The following is a 20,622-nucleotide window of genomic DNA, read 5'->3' on the forward strand; positions in this document are numbered from 1 at the left end:
CCTTCTTCAAGATGTCTAAGACGACATTTCCTCTGTTTAAAATTGGAGAGGATTCTTAGTGGTATACAATCTATATCCCTCGTTTAGGAGTCAGGCAGCAGTTAAAAACTCTGCCTCATCCAGATAAAAAGTGTTTTGATGCTGGTATTCTCTGCCCCCTTTGCTCCAAGCACCTTTCTCGAATCTCAGACACCATTTTACATGAGGATGCTTTCTAAAAAGCAAAATGTAACTGTCTAATTAAGAGCGGAATGATTGGCTAGTTCATGGACTCTGTGACAGTTATGACAAATACACATATTGGCATAGCCCTAACCTCACTTCACAGTTTGCAACACAAAGATGGTATTTTCAGAAATGTGCGGAACACTCTGATACAAAGCTTCACCTTGTCTAGTGCTATTCCATTTAATTTTTTATTAACTGCCTGAACATATGCCATTCTAGAAGAGGGTAATAGTTACAAAATGTCAGCAGAAACATTTAAACTGCTAAAATGTAAATGATTTTATAAATTTGTAATGAAAGGTAATTGTCATGTGGGAAAAGTAACAGAAAAACAGATATGTGTAAATGTAAAACTGGTAAAAAATACATCTTACTGGTCGAAGGTAGCAAAATTTAAGTGTATTTTAATGACCATTGTAAGTAGTATTTAAATAAAATTAGATTCATAAGCAGAAAATGTGAATTCTATAATATTTTATTTTCTAACATTAGTAAAGTTCATAATAATGAAAAGACCTCATGGAACTTTAATGCGCCTAAATTCATTAAACAGTAGGACATTAAGATTCCTCACCTCATTTTAAAAAACAAATAAATCAAGTCAGATAACATAAATACAAAGCATTTGCCAGCCTCGGCGCAGCCCGGCTTTAAAAGAACAATATTAGAACGCGGTTAGTTAGTTTCTTTACTTTCCGCTAAAATGAAAAACAATTTGGTGATTAATCCCTTCAGCGATGCAGTGCTGGGTCAGTGCTCTCGGAGATGTCAGGAAGGAGAAGACTAGGGCGAAGAAGGGAGTTTTTCTTCAGCCACCACACAGAGCAACCACCTTCCAGTTAGGTTTGCGGGCAACCATCTTTAAATGCTTGAGCTGTTCTGCGTGGCCATGACAAGATTTGCAATTCTCCACGTTTATTTACACACCATCACCCCAACTAGACATCACATGGAAGTGGCATGGTCGCGGCTGACCCCAGGGTAGTCCCTGTCTCTGCCGATCCAATTTCATCCTGCTCGGCAATTGAACTGCAGTCAGCCCGCCCAGGATGCATGCACACTGCGCCGCGCCGCAATAAAATTAGCAGAAGCTTGTCAGGGTATATTTTCTCGTTTTACACTGACAGACACTGGACAAATATGTCTGCTTTTCAGAAATCCATAGAGGTTTCTACTCTCCTGAAATGTATATCAGGCGGGTGTATTTGCAAGTCTGTGTGTGCCTGGACGGTGAAAACCTGCGAGGGCTGGCTGCGGGACGGCACGGCGATCCCCGCAGGCTTTTATTTGGGGTTTTTTTTTTTTTTTTTAATTTTTCCTCCCTAGACTACGTAAAAAACGCTAAACTACCGGTCATTTATATTTCTACCGTGTTTCCCTACAACCGCTCCTGCTTAAGATTGGACGCACAGAACGAGTTCTTCGGCCAGAAATTAATAGAACATAAATCCATCATATTTCGAAAGCAAAAGTTAGGGGGGAGGAACGGCTATTTGCCGTGTGCAATAGGTATACAAATTGCCTTCCAGAGGAGACGTTACCTGCAGCTTACGTAAGAGCTCACCTGCAAAACTGCTACCTTCCCGAGTCAAATCTCCTTTAATTTTTTTAAACGCTTTTGCAAATAAATGAAAGAAAATGATCATTTGTTTCAAAAGCTAAAGCCAAGGGAGGCTAACACAGTAAATAGAAGAAATTTACCCTCTGTAATGGGAACATTTTTAAATAAAACCACCTAATATGTTTTGTAATCTACACCAATGTAATTTTATTAGATATTCAGTGCAGTTCCTACATCAAACAGCCTCAGAAGCCCCAGGATCATTTTATATTCACTGGAAGACAGAAAGAAATCCAAAACCTAGTTAAATAAATTGTTCATTTATTCCTTTCCTTTTATGCACCAAGATCTACATGTGGTCATTAATTATAAAGAGACTATTATAGCACCATATTTTCATTCAATACGATGTCCTGGTATATATCAAAGAAGTCCCATAATTAAAACAGAAGGGCCACAATGACAATTAAAATTACAATCTATATGGGGAAAGAAAGTACAGTTCTGCAATTTTTCACCCTGTCACTGTCAGCACCGGGGGATATTCCGGTCACGTCTCTTGTAAAGCAGCCTAAATTCTTCTTCACCAATGCAACCTCAAAAGCATTATCAGCACCTAAGCAAAAGCCTATGCAAGTATAATTTAATACCAAGCCACAGTTTGCAAGTAATAGCGTATAAAGTGATATTTAAGTGGTGTTTTAAGCACACTTCTGATGGCTACAGCCGCTTTTTACTGGTAAATGCGTTTTCCTTTGAGTAGTGATTATGAGTCCTGGGTGAAGAGGTCCTGTGTGCAGGTCTGCCTGTAAGCCTTACTTCCAGCTGCCAATCTTTACTTCACAGTGAAGAAAAAGCCACATAGCACCTTGTTCTTACTCTTGTATGCTGTCATCCCCTGAGCCTGATAACTGCAAAATCATTTCCACATAACACTTTTCTGCTTCTGCCTCTTAAACCTCGAGACCTACACATTGTGCACGCACTTGCACCCCCGGCAGCCGGCCCCCCAGAAGCCGCTGCCTCTGAACCGCCGGCCTCTTCCCGCAGACTATTTTTAACACTTATCCCGGTAAATATCTGCATTAATGGAGTACAGGGCTCTTGTGCAGCAATATGTATTTGCTACAATTTATTGTCTATAAAAGTCACAAGCAGTGAATTATTACAGTTAAAACTGTGTTTTTCTTTATAATAACTTTAAACCGAGCACTCATATATGAAGCATGCAATGGAGATGGAGAAGGTTTTGTATAATAAAACGGTGACATGGTCATTTTTCCCAGTTTTGCATTACACAGACACACTCATGCATGGTGCTTTTTAAATTCTTATTATATGTGAGGTCAGGGGGTCGAATGTCAGAAAGTACTGTTAATTTCACGGGGTTAGGGGAAAGTAAATTCAGAGGGAATACAGATCACTTAGCACAGAAAAGCAGCTCCTCTGAAGTTTGGTTTTACATTTGTTAACCATATCCTTCAGCTGACGAACCATTGAGACCAGGGTGACATTCTGGTCCCTGGTATAATGGCTTGACACGCTGCGGGGAGAGCGGGATGCCGGCGGAGGGGCCGGCTGCCGCTGCCCCGAGCCAGCGGAGCACCGAGGCTCCACGCAACTGGAACCGAGCGGAGCGGGTTGCCATTTGGGCTGCGATGTTTAAATTATAGAGAAAGCAGTCAAGATGTCTTAAAGTTCAATCTGACAAGAAATGTAAAATATATTTCTGTCTTCATTCGCCGGGAAGGTAGCATCTTGCAGCGTGGGGTATCGCTACCCGGAATCCTTTTAAAGCACTTCCTAATATATCATCAAAGTCTAAAGATGTTACAAGCGCTCAGAGTATTGGGGTAGGGTTTGTTTTGCCATACAATGCACTGATGGGTTGCTTTTTTTTTTTTTTTTTTTTTGGTGGTTGTTGATGTTTTGGGGGTTGGGTTGTTTTTTTTTTTTTTTTTCCCAGCTCTGCCCATGGCAAAATAAAATTGCGGAAAACAGAAGTTTTAGACGGTGCCTCTTGGTTTCACAAATAACAGGGGAGAGGCGATAAAACATGGTGACAGAGCTGCTCTTTGGCCAAGGCAAATCCAAAAGCTGCTTCTTTTATAAAAAGCCATTTGCTTGATAAAAGCCACCTTACTCACACACAGTTTAAAGTAATAAACACTTTAAAAATGCGAGGGTATCTTACATCAAAGATGTTAAAGACCTTTTTGCCATTGTCTCTATTGAAAGTTCAACTTAAAAGAGCAGTGCTGTAAGGACCACGCTATACATCCATTTGTGAAAGGTACAAAAAGCGGGGGGACGACGACCCAAACAAAACCAGAACAGCTAAATTTAATCAAATGACTGCAAAGAGCCTTTTTTAAGAGACAGACCAGATTATTCCCTGTAAGCAGTTCATGGGCTCTGCCTGAAGCTGGGGTGGGTTTGGGTTTATGCATTGGTGTCTTTTGCAAGATTCCTCTGAGTCAAAACCCAAACCAGGCTCAGCTGCCCCCTCGTAATTACATTTTAATGACTTAGGCTGGGTGTTTGTGTTTTGGCAGCATATTTAATAGTGTTAGCATTTAAATGGTCACAACCGGACTCCGAAGGGCAGAGCTCGCTGCCGTTCAGGGTGAAGTTCACCCTTCTGGTGCGGCTGCTCATCAGAGGAGCTGCCGGCAGCCAGGACGGAGCTCAGCCCGGCTCTCCTGGGAGCCAGGTTTTCCCCAAACTCTGCTCCATAAACATGAGGTCTAAGGAATAGAACAGAATCCATAGAAATATTTTGAACCTATGGACTCGGTGGGCTTTCCAGATGCCCAGGTCTGGAAACCGAGCACACTGCATGCCTAGCTTTTGTCTTCCTTGGTACCAGAAGATGCCAACAACGCATGACTGAGTTCACCGTTATCCCTCTCTTCCAAATAAACACTTCCGAAAACCGCTCAGACAAACAGTGACATGGCAAATGCAACATATATATATATATATGCTTTATTAAAGATGCATTAACGTTGTAGTGGTATATTTCACTAGCTGCCTTTTATAATTAAAAACTTTTTTTTCTCCAATCCCCTTTCCTGCAAGTAGCCTGTTGCCTGAAGATTTAATCCTTCATTACCAGTTAAAACAAAATCACCAATTAGGCACATGAACACGTCTGTATTAATCTCATTAAGGTGATGGCACCAAATAAATTGGAACTATTTTTGTGCTTTTACTGTGTTCCTATGGCTTTATCAGGCCCTGTGGTCATATACAAAGACCTTGCAGCTTAGTCATTTAGAGTCATTCGGTTGTGGACTAAATGTGGCATTACCATCTATGGCTGAAAATTGCTTTCAGCTTTTAAACTGCACTGACTAGTCTGTAGTTAATCTTAGATCATTCACTCGCAAAATTAAATGAGCCAGAACGATGGTCTTTTTTTTTTTTTTTTTTGTAAAATAATACATCACAAAACACTTATTTGCCCTGCCCAAAAGAGAGATCAAATTCATTTAAAATCCCATAAACCAGAGTTGTGAATTTTTAATTTTATTTAGTAGCACAGAAATAGAGGGTAAGCTATCTTTCCACAGCACATCATTGCTATAAATTTACATATAGAACATAGTTTGATGCCTAACCAACCTTTAATCTACCTTTGATGTATACTCCTACTTCAGTATGGATCATGTGATACACCTTATTAATGCAAATGTAAGAAGGATTGTTTTGGATCTCTGATGTAATTAGCCATAAACCACGTTTAAAAGGAAAAAAAAAAAAAAAAAAAAAAAAAAAAAAAAAAAAGAAGTACTTCTTTTGTCACTACAGTTGCATACCGACTTGCACGTGGAGATGCTCCAAAGAGGGCTACAGCCCACGGCAGGGCCCTTGTCCTCAGCCTCCCAGTTTTATTATACATGGATTATCTGTTTGGCTCTTACAAGTATTGCACTGGAAGAAAGCAAAGGTGAAGTAAAGCCCGGTTAGTTCTTAACTTTCCAAACAGCACAAGTAACGAAACAATTGATGCCTGATCCTGCTGCCACCGAAATCGATGGAAATTTTGCGTTTTAACTCAATATTCAGGCCACCTTCTTTAAGTCCCCCCTAGGGCCTGCTTTTGCCCCAATAGCCCACCACCGCTGCTCTCTCCCATTTGCCCTTTGATTATCATTCCCGTGTTGCAAACTGCGTACGGCCGTAACGGCAAGCCCGGCCGCAGCCTTCCCCGGCGCGTGGGCGCAAGCGGCCGGGGTAGGCTGTAAACGGGTTCGGCGGGTCCCCCGGCGCTTTGCCGAGCTCTGGGGTTACGCGGTGGAAATCGGGTTCGTGCTCCCCCGTCAGCGGGGCAGCCCACGCTTGACAGGGGCAGCCCAGGGCTCTGGGCTCCGGCAGAGAAATGCAATGAATAAATAAACAAACAACCAAGCAGCCAGCCAAATCGGGAACAGCCGTGACTGAAAGCCAGGGATGATGTTGACATCATCCACGGGGTCCAAAAACCGGTAGTCTGTTGGGTTTTAATTCCTTAACATATAATAGAGTAGCTTATCCCTCTCTAATGACAGCACGAGAGATCTGGATCCCATTCTGCTGCATATAAACTACTCCCAATTACGGGGAACAATAACACCACGGGGCTGCCGCCCAGCCTACCCACGGCACTGCTGGTGCTTCGTCCCAACAGATTGACAGGTCCAGTTATTTCACCGAATCACGTTTTTAAGTTAACCGCAGCGGTCTGGTTTATGCCATACCCACGCGCAAGTTAGAGGACTGACAAGAGGAGGAGAAAGAAGAAAACAAAACAAAAACCCCCAACAAAGCCACGTGCGTTTGTTCCGCTCTGCATTCGCTTTGCCACGTTCTCTGAAAACTTTCTCGGCACGGAGAGGACGGGAAAGCAGGGAACCCGCGGAGCAGAGCGGAGCTCCTGTCCCCGCTCCCGGCTGGTGGGCTCTGCTCTTCACTGCAGCTACCGCTGGAAGCGACCGGCTTTGTAAGAGCTGATGTATGCAGGTTTATCTTCCCATCTGGCAGCTGTACAGCAACCTCCCGCTCTACCTATGAGAGCGCCTCTCAGACTTCTTCATCATCTAGCTATTTTAAAACAAATATTAAGACTGTATTTCTCGGTAAATTGTAACAATGGGGGTTTTTTATTCCCTGCCCTCCCCCAGAAATCAAAGTTTGCACCGATCGCGTTGCTCGCTCTCAGTAAGGGTTTCCAGAAATGAAAAATTTTTATTTGCATAGAATAATATATACAAAAGTGCTACTCTATTCTCATAAAAATATATTTATCTGGTAGTTTTTACTCTTCAGGAGAAAATCTGCATATTTTGTTTATTCTTGAAAATATGCTTTTTTTTTTTTTAATAGCCTGAACCAAATAATTTCTCATTTTTACAGGCTTCACTTCACTTTTCTCACAGTGAATAAATTGCAACTTATTTCCATGAAATTCACAGATGACACAGATCTTTATTTTGCATAAAGGCATAGAGAAGTGTCTAATATCTTCAATATTCATCCGCTAAGTGGACATTTGCATTGGGTTAGAAGGGAGAAGGAGCCCCGGCCCTCCCGCGGTGACAGCTGTACGGAGGGATGACATCTGACAGCTGTGACAGTGCTGACGGGAGGCTGGGATGGCTCCCGCATCCGTGATCCAATTACGGCACACATCCCTCTGACAGGGCCGGCAGCCCGCTCCCGCGCCGGGGAGGACAGTATTGATCTCTTGTCAGAGACCGCCTGCCCGCCTGCAATTGCGCCTCGCTGAACTTTGCGAAGCCGGAGCACCCTCGGAAACGAGCGGGGCGGCCAGGTTCGGGGATTCAGGTGCAGAGAGAGGGGCAAAGGGTGCCGGCTAAACGTCCCCCGCGCCGGCACGTCGCCCCGCGCTGACAGCCCGATCGCGCCCGCCGAGCCCGGCCGATCGAGCCGGCGACCGCCGGCGCTAATGGAGAGACGGCTCTTTGCGGTTAGCCGGGTGATCCCGCGCGATGAAAAGGCCACCGCAATTAGCGCGGGCGGGTCGGCCGGGCCGGTGACAGCCGCCCGGATGGGGTAATGGCAGCTGCCAATAACGCCGACTCCCCGAAAACAGACAATTAGCCCTCGGATCCTCCCGCTCCTCCAGCACGCCACCTCGACGCGGCACCGTCGCGCCCGACGCAAACCGCCTGGACGGGGGGCACCTCGTTCTCCTCCTCCTCCTCCTCTTCCTCACCCCGTCCCGCAGCCCAGCACGGCAGCGGGGCACCGAGTAACGGAGGACCGAGCCCAAACGCTTAATTAAACCATAAAAAAAAAAAAAAAAAAAGCGGTTAGAAACGCAAGGAGTAGAAACTAGTCACCGACACCCATCGCACACCGGGCAAAAAGGCATGGTACATCTTTCATTTGGCCATTATTTTATGCCACATTGTAATTAAAAACTAACAAATATTTTTTTTTCATCATGTTACTTCAAAGTTTCTATATGATCTCTAATACTTAGAAAGCAAAATTATTTGTAAAGAGCCTTATTAAGCCACCGCTTTCTCCGTACAATAGTCCAATACCTCAGAGCCTGATCCAGCGTCCTTGTACATTCCAAACTAAACGGAGACCGGGATTTTAACCTGTACCCAAGGAACAGGCCGAGAACAGCAAAACAGAGAGGACCCAAGAGCACCTGGACGCTTCAAAGCATTTTGACAAAAATAGAGGCAATCGCAGAAAAGCTCCCTGCAAGCAACCAAGACCTTCTGGAGTAGTGGTCCTGCACCGCATAACCGCACCATCATGACGGGATAGGTACATAATTCTTCACAAGTATCAGAAGGAATTACAAAATTAAGCCCCTCTTTTTCCAAGCACGTAAGGAAGCCATCATACCTGCATTTTGTCCCATTTTGCTTTGGTATTTTATCTTAATCTGCATGGGAAGAGACCATGCCCAGCCTCATATGGTAATGCAAATATCACTACTACTCAGTCCAAATTTTTTTTTTTTTTTTAATAAGGCTTTTCAGCAACAACCACACATTGCCAGCTAGATGTCATTATAAACAAAGTTATTGATTACCTCACTAGAGCTGGATTTGAACCTGCGGACAAACTACAACTTGCTACCATGCTATAATTTTATTGATCAGAGCAATCCAGCTGCCAGTGCTTTCTGGAGAGCAAAAAAAAAAAAAAAAAAAAAAAAAAAAAAAAAAAAAGAATACATCTTCCATTTGCCCACACATGAAACAAACCACAATTTTTAAGCTTGAAGTACAATTTTTTTTTTTTTTTTTTCTTCTTTCTCCTCCAAAATCCTTTAATGGCAAAACTACATATCTACTCATCTCACAACAAAGCCTTCAAGGTCTGCCAGCTTTGGGACAAGACTGCAACCATTTCCCACCACTCTGTGTCCCAGTTCCCCAGGGGGTTGTGGTCACCAGTGTTTAATTAAAAAAAAAATAATAATCCTCAATTCTATTTTATTAAGTTTAGAGCTCTCTGGAAACAAAGTTGTGCCATTTACACACTTTGGTCACTGCTTCAAATCAAAACATTGCCCAGCTATTCAAATCAAAATGTTGCTTCGCGAGGGTTTCTCGGTCCATGCCCCCAGCCAGGCTGTTTCATGGAGTTTTCTAAGAAAACGAAGAGAGGTTCATTCAAACGTCTCCTCCTACAGCAGCTCACTCCTCCTGCTCTCTGCTGTTATGCATCACATCCCCCAGTGGGTTTCAGGGGCTGTTGGAGATGTATGTTATTCAGTGGCTAAAATTGTCCCCTCTTACAGACTAAGCCCCTGCTGTTTGGAGTGAGAATGCCTGAGAGGAGGAGCACCAAGTCTGAACCCAGCCTTCCCCTGGATCTCACCACCAGCATCACCTCCTCCTGTCTCACCATCGTTTGACCAGAAACTCAGTAGCATAAACCACAAAGCTTCACATAAATTCATTGAACAAAGAGTTTTTCTGAAAATAAAGTTTCCCTCCCTGAGATCATTTACTCCTGAGAGTAATGCTTACCCACAGGATAAACACCGATCTGAGAAACACACATCACAACGGCAAATGGAAAGGAAATGAAAAATTTTGCAAGGTGTTAATCGGAAAGCATGGCAAAATGCGCACGCAAGAATTTAAAAAGCAAATTGCTTCGAATCTGTTTGAAAATGCTATTCACACCTCCCAAGCAAAGCAGTCACTGTTTTTTGTTGTTGTTTGTTTTTTGGTGGTTTTTTTTTTTTTTTCTGCTGACACAGTTTTACTCAGAAACAAAAATATTTCAAGGTAGAAACTGTTGCTTTAGCAGCCTCCCAGAAAAAGTGGGATCTGAATCCTGCTCATCACCAGGAAATGGCTGCTCAGAGCTAGAGCTAGTGGAATATCATATACAATAAAAAAATTCTCTAGAATTTTTTTTTTAAATAAAAATAGGAAATAAGCTTTACACCTGACTCACTAAAGTGTCATCTATGACAGAATTGTCACACGTTCAGTTCTACAGATGAGACCAAAGAGACCCCAATCTGTACAGAAACTAGGAAGACTATGGAGGCAAAACCTTGACTTTATGTAAATCAATAAAACCATTGCACTGAACTCAACATTGTACCTTAGATGCCACCTTTCATTTTAATTTTCTGATTGCTGAAGGCCTGTTAGCCTGGTAAGGACCAGGGCTGTTACTTCTGTGGGCTGTACTTCATCAGCATCAGCCTCATCGTAGTCTGTTCAATGCTCTTCACTCCGTATATGCCTGGCAGGTCACGCATGGGAAGCCCATAACGTGGCCACCACATTACCAGGTTTGGATGTGTATGTTCTAGATGTATGCATCCATATCCTTATTGCCAGCATATTACCTCTGCCTATTTTTTATCATTATAGTAATAGCTGAATAATTTCATTTACAGTCATTAAGAAGAACTACAATGGTTACAGGTGGCTTTACTAAGGAAGAGGGGGGAAAACGCATCTCAAGGAACATGAAAACGTGGTAGAGGTTTTAGTGTACCTCATTAATTTGTCCTGGATTGCAGACATTCTTTGATTGTGATACTCTTTAATGGCAATTCTTAATTGTTGACATTAAAAAATATGCTGAGCTGAGCAAAGAGACGAATTCTGGCTACAGTGCAGACGTTACTTACTATTCTCAAAAATTAAGCATAACGGGCACAGTGGCTTAATAACCTCTCTCAAGAACCATAGTTCAATCCCAAGTGCCATCAGAAAGGTTAGGTATTTAAATCTTGGCAAACAGGCAGTTTATGAATTTCAGTGCACATGGGCAACTTAGTCAAGTCTTGAGACTACGGAAAATCTAGAAAGGAAGAAGACGACTCCTCTCCTAAGGAAAAGCAAAGATGCCAACACAGATAGGCTTCTTCCAACGTATGGATTCAATTAGTGTCGTTCCACAAAAGGCTGTGATCCTGAAATTCAGTCCACTTTTCTGACCACCTCAGAAGGAGTCCAGCTGTATTCAGCTCAGCTGCAGCTTCTACCACCTGCTGTGTCATGCCAGGGTATTGGATTGCACTGTCAGATGTGGGACATGCTTTCTGTTGACCAACATGAAAATATGGAACGCGTCCTTTCTGAGGGAGAGGATAAGGGTCTAGAAAGGCTGCTGGGGACAAGACAAATTGCACTGACTGGGAAGCACAGCTCTGGTCACTGTTCTTGGGCCAGCCTGCTTGGTAATGCCTACAGTAAATCTATACAAAGAAATGTGAGATTCATAATTAAGCCACGTTTATCCACCTGTATGCTCTTGTTAAGGAATGAAGTAAATATAAAATGTAGCAGAACCAGCTGCATTCACAAGCAATCAAAGGACCCCTTCCCTGGGCTGAGCTCTCATACACGGCTGTAATACCAGCAACATGGAAAAGCTAAGATACCACTATGGGCAGGAAGGCACCCACATTGTTCTGCTTACAAGAAACCAAACAAAACTGCTAAGATAAAGATGCATGAGAAAGAAAGCAGAAACCTGGAGAATGAAAGGAAAGCAACGAACTGGAAGAAAAGATTGGAGAGCAGATATTCCTTCCTCCTGGTTTATCCTCACCTTGGCTTTGTAACATATTTTAACAATATTTTATTACATTTATTACTGGTAATTAATATAATTATTCTACTAGCACACAGATTGGTTAGGAGAGAGAACCCTTAGGTTTTTCCCTTGCTTTCGCAAACGCCCGCTTTGCACGAGGACCCGTATCCCAGCAGTGACCAGAAAGACGTGCTGATGCTGGCACGAGCAGGGCACTAACACACAAAGCAGCTGTACCAACAGCACCTCCAGGTAAATGTAACACTGCACTGAATAGTCCACATGGATATAGGGAACTAGGTAGCATTTCAGATGAACTTATATTATGGTAAATTACATGATATGCGCTATACGTCACAGTTTTCCTGTTCCTATCCAACACCTTCCGAGTTTCCTTCCATTCATATTGTAACAGAAAACAAGCTCCCTTTACAGTCCTTCACATGGATGACTTGCATATTGTTTCAGCTAAACGTTATTCTACCTTTCTCGCTCTCTCTCCCGCTCTCATGGACAAGAGCCTTAAATCCTGGTACCTGCTATTGCTACAGTGTTCAGGAGCTGCTTGCTAAGTTAAAGTTTCATTCAAGACATTTTTCTTGCCTTTAAAAATTGGAAGTTATAAACTGTTTCAGATCATGCTATATAAATATCTCAGGTCTGAATTAATCTGCAAAGTTTGTTAGAAATGAAGGTCAGGACTTGAATGCTCAGCAATTAGAATCATTGATATTTTCATGGTATCAGCCTCCTTTTTCTGATTATCAACTTCCATGGTGCTAACACCTAAAAAGTTTGCCCCTCTGACCCCGCTTGAGTTTACATGTAGATTCTGTAATGTTGAGAATATGTTTCTGCATTACTTTTTGCAAGTCCACAGAAATTTGTTTTAGAAAACATCATGAAGAGAACATATGTATGCAGAAATATATAATTTTATGTATTTTAATTAAGTATTATAGCCAAGTAAAATACTGATCTGGATTCTACCTTTTCCAACCTTTGCCTCAACACTTAATGCAATTTATTAATGGTGTTCCGACCTACAAGGTAACTAACTAGGAGATCAACTTCCAGCACAAACTGCTGGGAATAAGCTTGCCAGTATTCAGCTCCTTATTGAAAGCAAGGACAGAAGGCTGATCTGGCAGTGGGAGGCCTGAAAAGATAATAAATGCCATTCCCCAAGATCCCTTCAAAAAGGAAGTCATGATAGTCATCAGGGTCAGATCCAAGAGATCCTTGATTAAAGATATCCATTGACACTTCTGCTGGCACAAAAAAAAAAAAAAAAAAAAAAAAAAAAAAAAAGGCAGCAGCCCCTCTACAAATCCACAGGCATTTCAATATAAGGACTAGTGGAAATCCAGTGAAACAGAGGTAACATCAACTGTCAGAGCACCACTTCAGCAACTCTTCAATAATCTTTCCCAGTCAAGAGATCAGAGGCTGCGCAGCCATTAGAACTGAAAACATGTCTCAGAGGTTTATAATTCACGCAGAAACATGGGAGCTTGGTTTACTTTGGACCCAGTTGAAATGCCAGAGTTGCCTGTGACACATTCGTTGACTCTGGTTGTGGAGATGCTTTAGTCTGTAATTACCTAACAGTATACCACGTCTAGCCTGCAGAGCCACCACAGTACTGTTGTGTGTGCACATGCAAGGAAGCAAGTTCTTTCCTGTGTCCCCTCCTAATAACTTTGCAGACATTTTTGACTTTTCAGTCAAAAAATAAGGAGAATGGTAGACAACAGGAAGTGTTCCAGTTCTTCTATATTTTATGAACCTAGTTGTCTAGACAGGGGTGGGGTTTTTTCCCCCCCAGAAAATGCTGACAAGATGACCTAATAGCCATCAGAAAATCAACGTGGGAAACAAACTGGGAAACATGAGATCTGCTGCTCATAAACAACTCATATTTTTACAATTTTCTATTCAAAACACAGCTCCCATAAGCATAAGTTGTGGTAAAGAGACCTCAGCACTTCTCCAAATGAGATTGGAGTCACATGTCCACAAAAGCAGTCACCAGTTACAGGCTTAGTTAATGTGACCTGGTGTACCAGGTAATACCTATAAGGACATCATTACCATCATTATCCATCATTAAGATCATAGCATTTGTGGGACAGCGTGTCTAGTTCTGGAGCACGGTGCTCAAGAAAGATGAATTCAAAATGGAAGAACTGTAAAGATGATCAAGAAAGAAAACAATAGTCTATTTGTGGAAAGAGGAGTAAAAGAGCTTGGCCAGCTCAATTAACAAAATGAAGACGGAAAAGGGATGTGATTTTTTCTTTTTTTTTTTGTTAATGAAATAAATTAGGTGGTAGTAAATAGCTAAGAAAGAACAAACATTTATTCAACTTTAAAAATATTGCTGTCAGAAGAACAGTTGGTGTAACCAGTTGGTGTAACCTGCCCATTAAAATATTGTAATTTAAAGATGAATGATGGTTTCCTACAGTCAGGATAAAATTCTGAAACAGCATTTCATAAGGCCTAATTGAAGGGAGAAAACTAGTAAATTTTAATACAATTATATGATGTAGCTGCTTGGAAAATAGCAGAAGACTGAACATTATAGTCTTTCTGATCCTATGTCCCTGTGAGTAACATCACACTGCAAATATGTCCTAGACATAGAGAGAACATCAAATTCATCAAAACCAGCTTCAGCTGCCCAGATCTCTCTCCTCAGAAACCCCTTCCATGTTTACAACAAATAAGGCAAGAGGGAACATTCTCCATTATGCAATCTTGAGTCATCCTCCAAGTAGCTCAACCTTCCGAATTAAATAAAGCAAGGGTCCTATGACTTTGCAACCGTAATAATAATCTTTGCCATAGTTTTCCGAGTAAAACGCTCTAGCATATGCATAGTCAAACACACTTCATTGAATCTAATACCATTACAATCCTTTCCCCTTGAGAGGAAACTGCAGGCATGCGATTTCTGTACACAGTAGTTTTCTTATGTTCTAAAAATTACCAGAATTTAAAACACACAGGAGGGGAAAAAAAACCCAAAAACAAACAAACAAACAAAAAAAAAAACCAGAAACAGACAGTAAGTGGGAATTTTCCATACTCTGGATGCATAGTAAAGAGATAGAATGGTATAACCTTATTTTTTTCTTGCTAATACACCTCAACTCTGACCTTCCTGAAAACCAGGACCTCCTGGGTAATATGGTAATTTAATGTGAGCGCTTATATGCCGATTTCTTTGGAGTGGGCTGGCTTTGTGAAATACGACGTGGTTTACTTTTAAATAGAGCTCAGCTGAGACCTAGAAGGGAACTGGAAACAGGCCTCCAATGGAGAGAGATAAATGCCTAATTTACTGTCCCACTTAATCCAGCACTTTTTCCTTAAGTCATTATCTCCCATTCTTCATTATTGTGGCAGCACAGTCATGAAAGACATGTGCAGTGAGACCATGATTTGAGTACTTCTGTTTACAATAGCCACAATTTATCATTAAGAAAAACCAGTATAGCTGAGCTGCTATGTGAAATATTAAAGATAAATAGGATAAGGTCTGGTAATCTATGTTCCAGCTCAGATGTACCTTTACCTGGAGAATAGCACGCACAACTGTAGCTGGAAAATCTGTTTCCCAGAGCATCATCTGTACAGCAATGTGGGTTATGGAGAAGACAAGCGGTGCAAGTTGAGCATCAGACAGCATTTCACCATCCTTTTCTACTGGTTGTATTTTTTTACGTATTTGCAAGAGGTAGTATGGCACACACAGGGTATCAGGAATACTCTAAGCAAGCAAACCTATCACTCGGGTCTTCTCCAGATGATGGTCAACCCAGCCCAGCAACTGCGGTACTGGAGAGGCACCCCACAAGACACCTCCCAGTAACTCCAGTGGGCTGCTGCCAGAACCAGTCCCGCAGCTGGTGCTTCAGCTCAGGTTGGCAGCCCGAAACCTGGGGCGGCGGCGATGCTTTGCAGGATCGGACCCCGCAGGGACACTGCCAAAACCCAGGAGAGCTGGCCCAGCACATGTTTCACCAGGCACGGACTGCTAGGACACTGCTGCGATCGGATCCTGCGGCTGTATTAAAAATGCCGTGGCCATTTAGACTTCGACACACGTCTCGGTCTTTTCATTGCACCTTGGCGCTTGGCACTAAATGAGAATACCAGCCAGAAAAGGATATTGTGTGTCCTAACATTTCAAGCGTGCATATAAATTAAAATATTCTGAAATTAAAAAAAAAATAGGATCTATAAGTTTAGATCGCCTCAGGGCAACAGTAACTGACTTGTCATGTGCCCATTAAATTTGGTATTCATTAAGGACAATGTCTTTTTAGTACAACAAACCTGTGCAGCCCTTACCTCGCTACAGCACACGCCGCCTGATCCCACAGACGTAAAGATCGTCTTCCCATCAACACGCAAGTTAATTTACATCATAGAAATTTCTTTGCTTTACACATTTTAGAGGGAAAAAAAAAAAAAATTATTCACTCCCCAAACAGCTTTGCAAAATGACAGGTTGCAAGGCACAAACTGTTTAAACCCTGGAAAATGTCTTGAGGGTGCCCTCACACTGTGAAACCTGCAGGGAAAAGCTCTCCAAGACCACCTTCCCGCCCACCCCAGGAGGCCGGAGGTACACAAACAAAAGCCATACTTTATCACTTTCTGAAATGGCACAATCTCAACATGCAAATTAGCTAGTTAATTTCTTGCAAATTTCACATTAATTATTACTCTTTATCAGTTTAAATATTAGTGTCATATGTATGGTTACGGGGCTACTTGTCTGCATATTTAGAACAGATGTTTCAAGAAATGTGGAGTGTAAATATTTATGGGTTAAAAGAAGAGACTTTGTAATTTAAAGAGCTGTACTAATGGTTCTCACGCTGCCTTACTCCATACTTCGGAGAACCACTTTTCTGTCGGTTTGTTTTGGAGACAGTCAAACGTTTTATATGTACATGTAAACTGCCACTTGCAAATTCTGCTTTTCCAGCTCAAAGTATCAAATATTCAACACATGCAGGCCTAGAACAGAAAATATGGTTTTCCAGAAAGATATTTGCTCTTTATTTTGTTGAGGTCTTGCATCCCATTCCGTTTCCTTCTACTATTTCCATGATGGAGATACTCGGCACCTTTCAAAAATCAGGCCCAAAACACTTGAGCCAGGAAAATTAAAAATTAAGATATCCAAAGGGAGCTATCACTTGGCAGCCTTGGCTGACATTGTTCAGATCACGTAATCCTAACCCAGCGTAAGAGTTATTCCTCCCGTAACCAGATAGAAGAGATCGCAGCGGGTTGTAGGACATATTTGCGCTCATCAGCTCCTCAGCAAAGCCCCAGACACACCAAGGAGACCCGTCCATGACACACGCGGCAAGGTCTCTTGTGTTGCATAAGTACTGGCGATGCAGCTCTTCCCACCCTCCGAACATCCCCCCTGTTCTAAACATAATTATACTTAACCTGTTTATCAAAAATTCATTACATGTAAATTTGATAGTTCTCAATCTAGTAACGAAAGAGCTAAGTAAATTAACATCAGGCTGAGATTTAGTGTAAATTACCTAATCATTCAGAGCAGATATGAAACACGAAACACCTGTTTTCTTTTTAAGATTTGATGCGGATTAGACCCCAGCTAGGCAGGACTGGACAAATCGCACCGCTGCCGCGTGTGCGCGGAGGGATGCCCGAACGCAAGCAGCGGTGAGCGGTGCAGCCGAGCGGCCGCCAGCCTAATCTTCATCATCATCTCGCGGGCATCATACACTATGAACTTGGGATCGAGCATAAAACAGATCAGACGTATGCCTGTTGCCTGAAAGCCTTGCCCCAGTGCTTGGAATGAGCACGGCTTCCAGATCCAGGCTCCCCACTGGCATCCACGCCACACCAGCACCTCCCAAAAGCTGTTTGGGATGCAGACCAGCTCAGTTCCCCATTTCTGAGGCATCAGGGACAAAGTTGCTCCAACACAGAATACAACGCTATAAACATTGTCTACCAGGACTAGTAGCAGTGGCGCGTATTGCTGGTACGTTAGAAGGGACACGAAGACAAAGCAGAGGAGAAGTCAGGGATTTGCCCAGCATGCCTCTGCTGGCAGGCTCAGGCAAACCATTCCCACCCAATTCCTTCAAAACCTCTTGCCCTCTACCCCTCTCATGCAAGCTGTTGTAAAAGTGTTTCTCAAATTTATTACTGTTTTGATCAAGCATGCCAAGTCAGCAGCTTTCAGAGCTGGTTTTGCTCATTTATTTGCTTGCGGGGGTGGGGTAAGGACTCTGCCCACCCTATCAACCAACTAAAGAAACAAACTCTCAAGGAAGTTTGGAGCTTCCACCTTCAAATCATTTTTTCTGTAACTATGTACACAATAGAGAAAATTTTGCATGGTGGAGGTAAATAAATAAAGTCTAAGGGATTTTTGCATTGAATAATATCTAGAAATATAACTCAGATGTGTAGAGGTCAAAGACTGTTACTAGCACACGAAAACAAAGAGCTGTTTGTTCTAAAAGCCACTCTGAAAGCCAGACACCTGGATATTTCTAAGAAATGAGGAAGAAAGAGTAAGAAACAGTGACTAAATACTGGAAGGGACAGGTCTCTGCTACATAGGGATGCTCTGTCAGTGATGGTACAGCAGGAATGATCTCCTCTGTGGCCTGTTGGCTTCTACAGAAGAAGATTATTTTAACACAAGATGATTTGTTCAGTGGTTTTGAAACTTTCTTCTGAAGAAAAAGAAGTGAGAAATTGTTTGTCCTTACAGCTTCACTTATGTTTTGATAAGACAAATATATCCTAAAACCCACTGTTGAAAGAGTCCCTGACCATTTGTTTTTGCCTGGGGTCTGGTTTCTGATGGTTTCCCTACGTCCTTAAACAAACCTCAGCAAAAAGCGCAGAGAAACACCAGGACAGGGAGCCATTTATCCACAGAAAGGAGGATCAGGCAGAAGAAGGTCTGACCCAAGACCTGTGTCCTGCCACGTGTCGGTGGTACCAGACCAGCCCCAAAGGGCTCCCTGTGCTGCAGCTGCTTTGTGGTGACTCTGTCCATACCTGTAACATTGCCCTAATCCATCCTTTTAACATGCTGCCACCGTTTTCCAAAGGAGAGGAGAAAAAAAAAAAAAAAAAAAACAAAAAAAACCCAAAAAAAACCCCACACCAAAAACCCCCACACTTTTGCCTAGAAATAGGCAAATGGGTTTTTTTGACCAATTATTTAAAATTATTAAAATATGGAGAAGAAGAAGAGATGATAATTACCTTATTTTTGTCAAATCAAAAGTACTTTGGTCAACTCAAAGCAAAAAATTTTGTTTCAAAGTTTCACTTGATATCGTTTTGGTGAAAATTATCCTAAAGTATTTCTAAAGAGGATGCAAAAAAGTTGTAAAAGAAGTTATATAACTGAAAAAAAAAAAAAAAAGATTAACCAAAGCATTTTATTTGAGGTCCATCAAATATTTTGGTCCAAAGAAAAATGAAAGTGGTAGAGAGAGGAAAACAAACCCAAACATTTCATTTCAGTTCCTACTCTGTCTCCCATCCCTCTGGTTTTCAGCTAGTCACAAGCTTGGGAAAAACAACATTCACCCATCGACCCTGCGCCTTGGGATTCTTCTTTTCCTGAATATCATATTTCTCAAGAAGCTAATAAAATTATTAAGTCTTCTAAAACTAAACATGTCAGAACAGTACGTAACAGAATGCAGAAAATGCATCCGACCCTCCCTCTCCTTTCTGTCCCGCTTCCCATTGGAAAGCTCAAATGCTTTATTAAAAATGAATGTGTTAATCCCCAACACATTGCAGCAGGAAAATACAGTTACCCCCATTTTTTTAGAGAAGAAAACTGTGCAACCCCAGAACACATTGCCGGGAATTGCTTTCAGCATGCCAGTGCAAACAGAAACAAGGTCTGTTGACACCGCAAGCAGAGCAAAAATTACAAACCGCTTTAGATGTATTAGTACTGGGGTTTGAAAGTAGCAGCCTGCAGTTTCCATCTTTACTGAAAGAGTACCAGGAATAGCAGACAATAGCAGTGGTCTATAACATTTTCATTAATTACAGCACATTTCAGACTTTCTAATCACCTACAAAGCCTATTAAGTCCATGTCTTTGTCAGCTCTCACTTAAAACTACCTCAGCCTCCAACAGATATTTTATGTGCAAATACGTTTAAAGTCCTTCACGATTTCACAGGGCGAGCAAAGTTTCCTGTATTTAGGCAGGCCGAAATACCAAAACCAGAACATCACACAAACTTTTTTTCCATTTCTTTCCCCTCCATTAGTTAGGATTTTTGCCACTCCTTGGGTACACTTAATATATTTACAACAGCAGGAGCACATTAACTCCAGAGGCATTTGTCTGGATGTCTGTGTGCAACAAGTCCAGCTCATCAGAATTAAGGTTCAAGTGAACAGTTTGCTAATGCCAGACTCTAACAGGTTTCAGAGCACAACAAATATCCTTATTGGATTTAATTGTTGCCACTTACTTAGTCTTCTTACAGTTTTGCCCTCATGTTTGTAAGAGCTATGCAAGTGCTCAGCTGCTACATCAATCGACATATTGTAAAATGATTAAATGAATAAATATTCGGCTATATGTATAAATGACCTATCCTAGGGGACAAGAGCCATTATTCACTGAGCATAATGCATCTCAAGGAAAGCAATGAAATTAATCAGAGGTCTGGAAAACCTGACATCTAAGGAAAGATTAAAAGAATTGGGGTTGCTTATCCTAA

Source organism: Aquila chrysaetos, chromosome 6 (assembly GCF_900496995.4).
Source record: "Aquila chrysaetos chrysaetos chromosome 6, bAquChr1.4, whole genome shotgun sequence".
Classification (NCBI taxonomy): Eukaryota; Metazoa; Chordata; class Aves; order Accipitriformes; family Accipitridae; genus Aquila; species Aquila chrysaetos.